General features: G+C 70.2%; 3 non-coding genes across 3 annotated transcripts; all 3 read left to right on the forward strand.

Moving 5' to 3' along the window:
* Positions 1 to 1,866: 1,866 nt before the first annotated feature.
* LOC139043783 (5S ribosomal RNA) lies at positions 1,867 to 1,985 on the forward strand. Its single transcript, XR_011500849.1, has one exon. It is a non-coding gene; the product is annotated as a 5S ribosomal RNA (ribosomal RNA).
* Positions 1,986 to 6,120: 4,135 nt separating this feature from the next.
* Positions 6,121 to 6,239, forward strand: LOC139043777 (5S ribosomal RNA). Its single transcript, XR_011500843.1, has one exon. It is a non-coding gene; the product is annotated as a 5S ribosomal RNA (ribosomal RNA).
* A 4,140-nt stretch (positions 6,240 to 10,379) lies between these two features.
* Positions 10,380 to 10,498, forward strand: LOC139043778 (5S ribosomal RNA). Its single transcript, XR_011500844.1, has one exon. It is a non-coding gene; the product is annotated as a 5S ribosomal RNA (ribosomal RNA).
* Positions 10,499 to 11,664: the final 1,166 nt, after the last annotated feature.

Below are 11,664 nucleotides of genomic sequence, written 5' to 3' on the forward strand. Positions count from 1 at the left end.
CAGAACCTGACGAGGACACGTGCCGTGGAAAATGGAGAGCTTGGCGCCCCGGAGGGCCTCGTCGGACGTCTGTGGATGGCCGTCGCTCTCTTTGCCGAAGCCCGCCCCCTGCCCATCTTCTCTCCGTCCCAGGGTCCCCTTTCCAGTGGGACGCAAGAAGGCCCACAGGGCCCAAACGCTGGAGACGGGCAGCGCACACAGCGCGCCCTGGGTCCCGGGGGGTGCGGCGGGAAAGCCTTGCGGCACAGAACCCTGAAGCCCAGAGGTCTCGAGACAGGGAGAGCCGGGACGTCGGCAGGCACCGACGGGCCTTCGGACGCGACTCTTCCTCCCCGTCATCACACCGTGCTGCTCCTCCCTCCGTCCTGGGCGCGAGCGCGCTCTTGGGAAGACGGAGGCGCCTTCGTCGGTGACCTAGCGGGCGGGAGATCCCGGGCAACGTCCCCAGCGGCACTTGAGCAGAACGGGGACGCTGCGGTCGGTCGTCGGGGAGGGGCTTCTACATGTCTGGTAGATGGAGCTGCTTTCTCGTGCCAAGTTCTCTGGGCCCTGACTTTTCTGCCTGCTCCTTCTATCAACTCAGTAAGGTCGGGGGTGCCCGGCAGAAAGAGGAAAAGAGCCAGAGCGAAGAAGCGGAGAGAAAGGAACACACAAACCCGGACGCACACACACACACAGGCACACAGACACACAGGCGCGCGCGCGCGCGCGCGCACACACACACACACACACACACACACGCCTACACACCCACTCGCACAACCCGCACAAGCACACGCACACGCAAGCGCAGACAGAGCGCGCCAGCGAGCTCCGGTGCCTGCCTGTGGTTCCTGGGCGATGGCGGGGCAGCGATGCCGGGAGCCCGGGACTCCTGAGAGCCTGTCTGCGCGGCCTAGGGCCCCAGGGGTGATCGCCAGCCCCGGGGCCCCTGCCTCCTGGCCCGGGCCCAGCTCCAGCACCACCGCCCTCCTGGGGGGGAAGCGAGCTCTTGGGCAGAGCCTCTCTGGGTCAGGGTGGGTGTCTGTCTAGGTCCGTGTCTTGGATCCTCTCCGTGTCGCCGTTTCTCTGTTTCTCCGTGTCTCTGTCTCTGTCTCTGTCTCTGGGTCTCTGGGCTGGCGCCAGCAGGAGCTGTCCAGGGTCCCCGCGAGGGGCGGGTTGGGGGCGGGGTGCCGGTCTCCTGGGCGGCGCTGGCGGGGGGGAAGTGTGGCCGCCCCGCCTCCCCGCTCCCTCAGGGGCAGCGCGGCGGGCTTCCGCTGACGCCCTCTGGTCGCGCCGGTGGCTCCGCCTGGGTTTGGGCAAGTCGGGGCCCGGCCGGCGCCGCAGAGGTCAGGGCTCCCGCTGGGAGGCCCCTCGGGCCGGAGGGGACTCAGAGGAGCACGGGCCCGGCGGCCCGACGCCCCGACGCCTCGGGCCAAGTGCCCCGCGCCACCCCCCTCCCAGCAGCCGCATCTCCTGCGACCCATCGCCGGATCCGAGCGGCCAGGGCGGCCTGGAGTGTTCCCGGGCCGCGAGGGGAGAGCGCCCAGCCAGGCGCCCCGCCCCCATCCCCGCCCCCACCGCCGCCCCCACCACCCCTCGTTTCCCACCGCCGCCCGCCCCGCCCCGCCTCCTCGCACCCCGGGCTGCTCCAGGCCTCCGCGCCCTGGGAGGGCAGCAGGGCGGGGCAGCGCAGGGTTTGGCTGGCCCGCTGGCCGCGCCCGAGGCGGCCGCGGCGGGAGGCAGCAGCGGGAGGAAGGCGGCAGGCCGGGCGCGGGCGCAGGGGGCGCCGGCGGCGGGTGCGCGTCACAGAGGCCTGGGCGCGCGCGAGCCGCGGGCCGGGCGACGCGGCGCGGCTTCTTAGGGGCGCCGGCGGCAGGCGCCAGCGTCTACGGCCATACCACCCTGAACGCGCCCGATCTCGTCTGATCTCGGAAGCTAAGCAGGGTCGGGCCTGGTTAGTACTTGGATGGGAGACCGCCTGGGAATACCGGGTGCTGTAGGCTTTTGCCTCCCTCGCCTTTTGCCGCCGGCCGGGCGCGGCTCCCTCCGCGCTCCTGCCGCCCCTCCTCCGTCCTGCGGCCTCCGGCCTCCGTCCTCCGCGGACGCCCCCCACCCCTCCAGCCAGCCCGACCCCCCCCACCCTCCCCCTCCCCTCCCGCCCCCCTCCGCACCGCGGGCCCGCCGGCGCCGCCCATGGGCAGGGCCCAACCCCTCCCCGCCACAGCCCAACCCTTCCAGCTCGCGGCCCCACCCGAACCCAGGGCCAATCGGGGCCAGCCCGGCGGGACCGGGACCGGGACCGGGACCGGGACCCCGACGCCGCACACGCCGCCGGCCGGCTCCCTCTGGCCTCGGCCTCTTCCCACCCGCTCGGCTCCCGCTCCGGTGACACCCCAGCCCTTCCCTCGGCGCCCCGCCCCCGCCGCCCCAGCCGCCGGGTAGAGTCGTCCTGTCAGGTGGAACGGATTCCACGGCGGTGCCGGGAGGCCCAAACGGGTCCCAAAGCGACCAGCCCCGCCCACCGAGGAAAGGCACCTGGTCAGGCTTTTCCAGACACCGCCCGCTTCTCCAAGGACAGGGCGGACTGGGTTAGAGAGGAGCGTCTCGGGCACCTCACCCAAGACGGGATGGCTTCTGCCTTTGCTGGCGTCTCTGCCGCTGCAGGTCATCTTCTAAAACCTGGTACCCGCTTGCTTGTCCTTGAGAGGCTCATTCACAATCAACACTCCTTTCCCGACCTAAGTTTGTCCCTGTCAGATTGTCTCGCTTTTCCTTCCAGAAGCCCCCTTCCCGGGGTGGGGGGGAGGGGGGGAGGTGGTGGTGGTGGGGGGGGGGTAGGGGGGTGGGTGGGTCTGAGTTTCAAGCTCCACCTGACTAGGATCCCATTCTGCTTTCGCCTTCGGGCGGTCCTGCCTCGCTTGGAAACGCTGCTACGTTGCTCCTGGTGGATGAGCTTGCGTTCGTTTTGAGTTTGAGAACGCTGGATGCAAAGACGAGGAGTCTTGATGGCTGAGGCTTTTGGTGTCCCCTCACTCGGGGGCCTCCCTCTCTTCCCGCCTCCCCCCGCCTCCCCACCCACCCCCTCACACCCGACCCCTACCACCCCAGGGCCCCGGCCGGGCCCCGCCCCTCCAGGCCGCATCTGTCAGAGGGAGTTGAAAAGCCTCCTGACAGGACACGTCCTCCCTCAGCAGCCAGCCCTTCCTGGCTCCCTGGCTTCAGCTTTCCGTTCGCGTGGCTCGGGCAGCCTTTCGCATCTTCTTTGCACCTGCCTGTGTTTGCAACAGAGGACCGTGGCCAAGGGATCCAGGAAACCGGGAGGAGAGCTGGCTTCCGGGGAGGCGAATGGGAAGGACAGGGAGGCAGAGAGGGAGCCTTGCCTCAGAGAACGGACTTTGAACCCCCGAAGGGAAAAGTCCTCCAGATAAATCACGTCTTCCCCACCGAATCCAAGAGCCATACTCGCTCGCTGTGGAAAAATGGGGACATCCCGGTCAAAGCAGGACGAGAGAGGACCCAAAGCTCCCTCCTCTCCCCGTTCAGCCATCGTCGTCCTGGGAGGGAGTCTCTTCGCGGTTCGCTTCTCCTGCCGGCCCCGTTTCCCCTCCTGCCAACCCAGCGCCTCTCTCGCCTGCTCCTCGCTTCCTCGGGCTGCGGGCTGCGGGCTGCGGGATGGGGGAGGGGGGGGGTGCGGTGCGCGTCGCTCCCTGCCAGCTCGTGCCCGGGGTGGTTCTGACGGGTCCCCGGATCTGATCTCCGAGGAGCACCTTCTGCGGGGAGAAGCGGGACTGCGTCCCTGTCAGTTTCCCGGAGCGCGGGACCGGAGCCTTGCCCCGAAACGCAGGCTCGGGAGACCGAAGTCCTGAGCTGAAACCCAAGGGGCGCCGTCTCCCGCGAGTGACGTGCCCTCCCTGAGCTGCGCTTTCCTCCTCTGGTGCGAGGGGGTCCTGGCGTTCGTGCCTCCTTGCGGGGGCGAGTGCTGGTGAGAACGCAAGCGGGAAATACGGAGCAGACCGCTCAGCACGGAGCGCGGCCTCGGTGGGGGCCCGGGCCTCGGCCGCCGTCCTTCCCCACGAGCCTACTTCTTGCCGCCGAGGCTCATCCAGCACCCAGGGATCGATCGCCTGGCTGCTTCCGGCCAGACACTCTCCTAGGTGCTGGCCACCCAGCAGCCGAGAACGCGGGTGCCAATCTCGGCCTCCGGGGCGTTCGCCTCCTCGCCTCTGGGGCCGCAAGACCAGCGGTGTGCCTACGCATGCCGGCCAGAGGTGGCAGAACCTGACGAGGACACGTGCCGTGGAAAATGGAGAGCTTGGCGCCCCGGAGGGCCTCGTCGGACGTCTGTGGATGGCCGTCGCTCTCTTTGCCGAAGCCCGCCCCCTGCCCATCTTCTCTCCGTCCCAGGGTCCCCTTTCCAGTGGGACGCAAGAAGGCCCACAGGGCCCAAACGCTGGAGACGGGCAGCGCACACAGCGCGCCCTGGGTCCCGGGGGGTGCGGCGGGAAAGCCTTGCGGCACAGAACCCTGAAGCCCAGAGGTCTCGAGACAGGGAGAGCCGGGACGTCGGCAGGCACCGACGGGCCTTCGGACGCGACTCTTCCTCCCCGTCATCACACCGTGCTGCTCCTCCCTCCGTCCTGGGCGCGAGCGCGCTCTTGGGAAGACGGAGGCGCCTTCGTCGGTGACCTAGCGGGCGGGAGATCCCGGGCAACGTCCCCAGCGGCACTTGAGCAGAACGGGGACGCTGCGGTCGGTCGTCGGGGAGGGGCTTCTACATGTCTGGTAGATGGAGCTGCTTTCTCGTGCCAAGTTCTCTGGGCCCTGACTTTTCTGCCTGCTCCTTCTATCAACTCAGTAAGGTCGGGGGTGCCCGGCAGAAAGAGGAAAAGAGCCAGAGCGAAGAAGCGGAGAGAAAGGAACACACAAACCCGGACGCACACACACACACAGGCACACAGACACACAGGCGCGCGCGCGCGCGCGCGCACACACACACACACACACACACACACGCCTACACACCCACTCGCACAACCCGCACAAGCACACGCACACGCAAGCGCAGACAGAGCGCGCCAGCGAGCTCCGGTGCCTGCCTGTGGTTCCTGGGCGATGGCGGGGCAGCGATGCCGGGAGCCCGGGACTCCTGAGAGCCTGTCTGCGCGGCCTAGGGCCCCAGGGGTGATCGCCAGCCCCGGGGCCCCTGCCTCCTGGCCCGGGCCCAGCTCCAGCACCACCGCCCTCCTGGGGGGGAAGCGAGCTCTTGGGCAGAGCCTCTCTGGGTCAGGGTGGGTGTCTGTCTAGGTCCGTGTCTTGGATCCTCTCCGTGTCGCCGTTTCTCTGTTTCTCCGTGTCTCTGTCTCTGTCTCTGTCTCTGGGTCTCTGGGCTGGCGCCAGCAGGAGCTGTCCAGGGTCCCCGCGAGGGGCGGGTTGGGGGCGGGGTGCCGGTCTCCTGGGCGGCGCTGGCGGGGGGGAAGTGTGGCCGCCCCGCCTCCCCGCTCCCTCAGGGGCAGCGCGGCGGGCTTCCGCTGACGCCCTCTGGTCGCGCCGGTGGCTCCGCCTGGGTTTGGGCAAGTCGGGGCCCGGCCGGCGCCGCAGAGGTCAGGGCTCCCGCTGGGAGGCCCCTCGGGCCGGAGGGGACTCAGAGGAGCACGGGCCCGGCGGCCCGACGCCCCGACGCCTCGGGCCAAGTGCCCCGCGCCACCCCCCTCCCAGCAGCCGCATCTCCTGCGACCCATCGCCGGATCCGAGCGGCCAGGGCGGCCTGGAGTGTTCCCGGGCCGCGAGGGGAGAGCGCCCAGCCAGGCGCCCCGCCCCCATCCCCGCCCCCACCGCCGCCCCCACCACCCCTCGTTTCCCACCGCCGCCCGCCCCGCCCCGCCTCCTCGCACCCCGGGCTGCTCCAGGCCTCCGCGCCCTGGGAGGGCAGCAGGGCGGGGCAGCGCAGGGTTTGGCTGGCCCGCTGGCCGCGCCCGAGGCGGCCGCGGCGGGAGGCAGCAGCGGGAGGAAGGCGGCAGGCCGGGCGCGGGCGCAGGGGGCGCCGGCGGCGGGTGCGCGTCACAGAGGCCTGGGCGCGCGCGAGCCGCGGGCCGGGCGACGCGGCGCGGCTTCTTAGGGGCGCCGGCGGCAGGCGCCAGCGTCTACGGCCATACCACCCTGAACGCGCCCGATCTCGTCTGATCTCGGAAGCTAAGCAGGGTCGGGCCTGGTTAGTACTTGGATGGGAGACCGCCTGGGAATACCGGGTGCTGTAGGCTTTTGCCTCCCTCGCCTTTTGCCGCCGGCCGGGCGCGGCTCCCTCCGCGCTCCTGCCGCCCCTCCTCCGTCCTGCGGCCTCCGGCCTCCGTCCTCCGCGGACGCCCCCCACCCCTCCAGCCAGCCCGACCCCCCCCACCCTCCCCCTCCCCTCCCGCCCCCCTCCGCACCGCGGGCCCGCCGGCGCCGCCCATGGGCAGGGCCCAACCCCTCCCCGCCACAGCCCAACCCTTCCAGCTCGCGGCCCCACCCGAACCCAGGGCCAATCGGGGCCAGCCCGGCGGGACCGGGACCGGGACCGGGACCGGGACCCCGACGCCGCACACGCCGCCGGCCGGCTCCCTCTGGCCTCGGCCTCTTCCCACCCGCTCGGCTCCCGCTCCGGTGACACCCCAGCCCTTCCCTCGGCGCCCCGCCCCCGCCGCCCCAGCCGCCGGGTAGAGTCGTCCTGTCAGGTGGAACGGATTCCACGGCGGTGCCGGGAGGCCCAAACGGGTCCCAAAGCGACCAGCCCCGCCCACCGAGGAAAGGCACCTGGTCAGGCTTTTCCAGACACCGCCCGCTTCTCCAAGGACAGGGCGGACTGGGTTAGAGAGGAGCGTCTCGGGCACCTCACCCAAGACGGGATGGCTTCTGCCTTTGCTGGCGTCTCTGCCGCTGCAGGTCATCTTCTAAAACCTGGTACCCGCTTGCTTGTCCTTGAGAGGCTCATTCACAATCAACACTCCTTTCCCGACCTAAGTTTGTCCCTGTCAGTTTGTCTCGCTTTTCCTTCCAGAAGCCCCCTTCCCGGGGTGGGGGGGAGGGGGGGAGGTGGTGGTGGTGGGGGGGGGGTAGGGGGGTGGGTGGGTCTGAGTTTCAAGCTCCACCTGACTAGGATCCCATTCTGCTTTCGCCTTCGGGCGGTCCTGCCTCGCTTGGAAACGCTGCTACGTTGCTCCTGGTGGATGAGCTTGCGTTCGTTTTGAGTTTGAGAACGCTGGATGCAAAGACGAGGAGTCTTGATGGCTGAGGCTTTTGGTGTCCCCTCACTCGGGGGCCTCCCTCTCTTCCCGCCTCCCCCCGCCTCCCCACCCACCCCCTCACACCCGACCCCTACCACCCCAGGGCCCCGGCCGGGCCCCGCCCCTCCAGGCCGCATCTGTCAGAGGGAGTTGAAAAGCCTCCTGACAGGACACGTCCTCCCTCAGCAGCCAGCCCTTCCTGGCTCCCTGGCTTCAGCTTTCCGTTCGCGTGGCTCGGGCAGCCTTTCGCATCTTCTTTGCACCTGCCTGTGTTTGCAACAGAGGACCGTGGCCAAGGGATCCAGGAAACCGGGAGGAGAGCTGGCTTCCGGGGAGGCGAATGGGAAGGACAGGGAGGCAGAGAGGGAGCCTTGCCTCAGAGAACGGACTTTGAACCCCCGAAGGGAAAAGTCCTCCAGATAAATCACGTCTTCCCCACCGAATCCAAGAGCCATACTCGCTCGCTGTGGAAAAATGGGGACATCCCGGTCAAAGCAGGACGAGAGAGGACCCAAAGCTCCCTCCTCTCCCCGTTCAGCCATCGTCGTCCTGGGAGGGAGTCTCTTCGCGGTTCGCTTCTCCTGCCGGCCCCGTTTCCCCTCCTGCCAACCCAGCGCCTCTATCGCCTGCTCCTCGCTTCCTCGGGCTGCGGGCTGCGGGCTGCGGGATGGGGGAGGGGGGGGGTGCGGTGCGCGTCGCTCCCTGCCAGCTCGTGCCCGGGGTGGTTCTGACGGGTCCCCGGATCTGATCTCCGAGGAGCACCTTCTGCGGGGAGAAGCGGGACTGCGTCCCTGTCAGTTTCCCGGAGCGCGGGACCGGAGCCTTGCCCCGAAACGCAGGCTCGGGAGACCGAAGTCCTGAGCTGAAACCCAAGGGGCGCCGTCTCCCGCGAGTGACGTGCCCTCCCTGAGCTGCGCTTTCCTCCTCTGGTGCGAGGGGGTCCTGGCGTTCGTGCCTCCTTGCGGGGGCGAGTGCTGGTGAGAACGCAAGCGGGAAATACGGAGCAGACCGCTCAGCACGGAGCGCGGCCTCGGTGGGGGCCCGGGCCTCGGCCGCCGTCCTTCCCCACGAGCCTACTTCTTGCCGCCGAGGCTCATCCAGCACCCAGGGATCGATCGCCTGGCTGCTTCCGGCCAGACACTCTCCTAGGTGCTGGCCACCCAGCAGCCGAGAACGCGGGTGCCAATCTCGGCCTCCGGGGCGTTCGCCTCCTCGCCTCTGGGGCCGCAAGACCAGCGGTGTGCCTACGCATGCCGGCCAGAGGTGGCAGAACCTGACGAGGACACGTGCCGTGGAAAATGGAGAGCTTGGCGCCCCGGAGGGCCTCGTCGGACGTCTGTGGATGGCCGTCGCTCTCTTTGCCGAAGCCCGCCCCCTGCCCATCTTCTCTCCGTCCCAGGGTCCCCTTTCCAGTGGGACGCAAGAAGGCCCACAGGGCCCAAACGCTGGAGACGGGCAGCGCACACAGCGCGCCCTGGGTCCCGGGGGGTGCGGCGGGAAAGCCTTGCGGCACAGAACCCTGAAGCCCAGAGGTCTCGAGACAGGGAGAGCCGGGACGTCGGCAGGCACCGACGGGCCTTCGGACGCGACTCTTCCTCCCCGTCATCACACCGTGCTGCTCCTCCCTCCGTCCTGGGCGCGAGCGCGCTCTTGGGAAGACGGAGGCGCCTTCGTCGGTGACCTAGCGGGCGGGAGATCCCGGGCAACGTCCCCAGCGGCACTTGAGCAGAACGGGGACGCTGCGGTCGGTCGTCGGGGGAGGGGCTTCTACATGTCTGGTAGATGGAGCTGCTTTCTCGTGCCAAGTTCTCTGGGCCCTGACTTTTCTGCCTGCTCCTTCTATCAACTCAGTAAGGTCGGGGGTGCCCGGCAGAAAGAGGAAAAGAGCCAGAGCGAAGAAGCGGAGAGAAAGGAACACACAAACCCGGACGCACACACACACACAGGCACACAGACACACAGGCGCGCGCGCGCTGCGCGCGCGCACACACACACACACACACACACACACACGCCTACACACCCACTCGCACAACCCGCACAAGCACACGCACACGCAAGCGCAGACAGAGCGCGCCAGCGAGCTCCGGTGCCTGCCTGTGGTTCCTGGGCGATGGCGGGGCAGCGATGCCGGGAGCCCGGGACTCCTGAGAGCCTGTCTGCGCGGCCTAGGGCCCCAGGGGTGATCGCCAGCCCCGGGGCCCCTGCCTCCTGGCCCGGGCCCAGCTCCAGCACCACCGCCCTCCTGGGGGGAAGCGAGCTCTTGGGCAGAGCCTCTCTGGGTCAGGGTGGGTGTCTGTCTAGGTCCGTGTCTTGGATCCTCTCCGTGTCGCCGTTTCTCTGTTTCTCCGTGTCTCTGTCTCTGTCTCTGTCTCTGGGTCTCTGGGCTGGCGCCAGCAGGAGCTGTCCAGGGTCCCCGCGAGGGGCGGGTTGGGGGCGGGGTGCCGGTCTCCTGGGCGGCGCTGGCGGGGGGAAGGGTGGCCGCCCCGCCTCCCCGCTCCCTCAGGGGCAGCGCGGCGGGCTTCCGCTGACGCCCTCTGGTCGCGCCGGTGGCTCCGCCTGGGTTTGGGCAAGTCGGGGCCCGGCCGGCGCCGCAGAGGTCAGGGCTCCCGCTGGGAGGCCCCTCGGGCCGGAGGGGACTCAGAGGAGCACGGGCCCGGCGGCCCGACGCCCCGACGCCTCGGGCCAAGTGCCCCGCGCCACCCCCCTCCCAGCAGCCGCATCTCCTGCGACCCATCGCCGGATCCGAGCGGCCAGGGCGGCCTGGAGTGTTCCCGGGCCGCGAGGGGAGAGCGCCCAGCCAGGCGCCCCGCCCCCATCCCCGCCCCCACCGCCGCCCCCACCACCCCTCGTTTCCCACCGCCGCCCGCCCCGCCCCGCCTCCTCGCACCCCGGGCTGCTCCAGGCCTCCGCGCCCTGGGAGGGCAGCAGGGCGGGGCAGCGCAGGGTTTGGCTGGCCCGCTGGCCGCGCCCGAGGCGGCCGCGGCGGGAGGCAGCAGCGGGAGGAAGGCGGCAGGCCGGGCGCGGGCGCAGGGGGCGCCGGCGGCGGGTGCGCGTCACAGAGGCCTGGGGCGCGCGCGAGCCGCGGGCCGGGCGACGCGGCGCGGCTTCTTAGGGGCGCCGGCGGCAGGCGCCAGCGTCTACGGCCATACCACCCTGAACGCGCCCGATCTCGTCTGATCTCGGAAGCTAAGCAGGGTCGGGCCTGGTTAGTACTTGGATGGGAGACCGCCTGGGAATACCGGGTGCTGTAGGCTTTTGCCTCCCTCGCCTTTTGCCGCCGGCCGGGCGCGGCTCCCTCCGCGCTCCTGCCGCCCCTCCTCCGTCCTGCGGCCTCCGGCCTCCGTCCTCCGCGGACGCCCCCCACCCCTCCAGCCAGCCCGACCCCCCCCACCCTCCCCCTCCCCCTCCCGCCCCCCCTCCGCACCGCGGGCCCGCCGGCGCCGCCCATGGGCAGGGCCCAACCCCTCCCCGCCACAGCCCAACCCTTCCAGCTCGCGGCCCCCACCCGAACCCAGGGCCAATCGGGGCCAGCCCGGCGGGACCGGGACCGGGACCGGGACCGGGACCCCGACGCCGCACACGCCGCCGGCCGGCTCCCTCTGGCCTCGGCCTCTTCCCACCCGCTCGGCTCCCGCTCCGGTGACACCCCAGCCCTTCCCTCGGCGCCCCGCCCCCGCCGCCCCAGCCGCCGGGTAGAGTCGTCCTGTCAGGTGGAACGGATTCCACGGCGGTGCCGGGAGGCCCAAACGGGTCCCAAAGCGACCAGCCCCGCCCACCGAGGAAAGGCACCTGGTCAGGCTTTTCCAGACACCGCCCGCTTCTCCAAGGACAGGGCGGACTGGGTTAGAGAGGAGCGTCTCGGGCACCTCACCCAAGACGGGATGGCTTCTGCCTTTGCTGGCGTCTCTGCCGCTGCAGGTCATCTTCTAAAACCTGGTACCCGCTTGCTTGTCCTTGAGAGGCTCATTCACAATCAACACTCCTTTCCCGACCTAAGTTTGTCCCTGTCAGTTTGTCTCGCTTTTCCTTCCAGAAGCCCCCTTCCCGGGGTGGGGGGGGGGGGGGGGGGGGGGGGGGGGGGGGGGGGGGGTGGGGGGGGGGGGGGGGTCTGAGTTTCAAGCTCCACCTGACTAGGATCCCATTCTGCTTTCGCCTTCGGGCGGTCCTGCCTCGCTTGGAAACGCTGCTACGTTGCTCCTGGTGGATGAGCTTGCGTTCGTTTTGAGTTTGAGAACGCTGGATGCAAAGACGAGGAGTCTTGATGGCTGAGGCTTTTGGTGTCCCCTCACTCGGGGGCCTCCCTCTCTTCCCCGCCTCCCCCCGCCTCCCCACCCACCCCCTCACACCCGACCCCTACCACCCCAGGGCCCCGGCCGGGCCCCGCCCCTCCAGGCCGCATCTGTCAGAGGGAGTTGAAAAG

Source organism: Equus asinus, unplaced genomic scaffold (genome assembly GCF_041296235.1).
Source record: "Equus asinus isolate D_3611 breed Donkey unplaced genomic scaffold, EquAss-T2T_v2 contig_36, whole genome shotgun sequence".
Taxonomy (NCBI): Eukaryota; Metazoa; Chordata; class Mammalia; order Perissodactyla; family Equidae; genus Equus; species Equus asinus.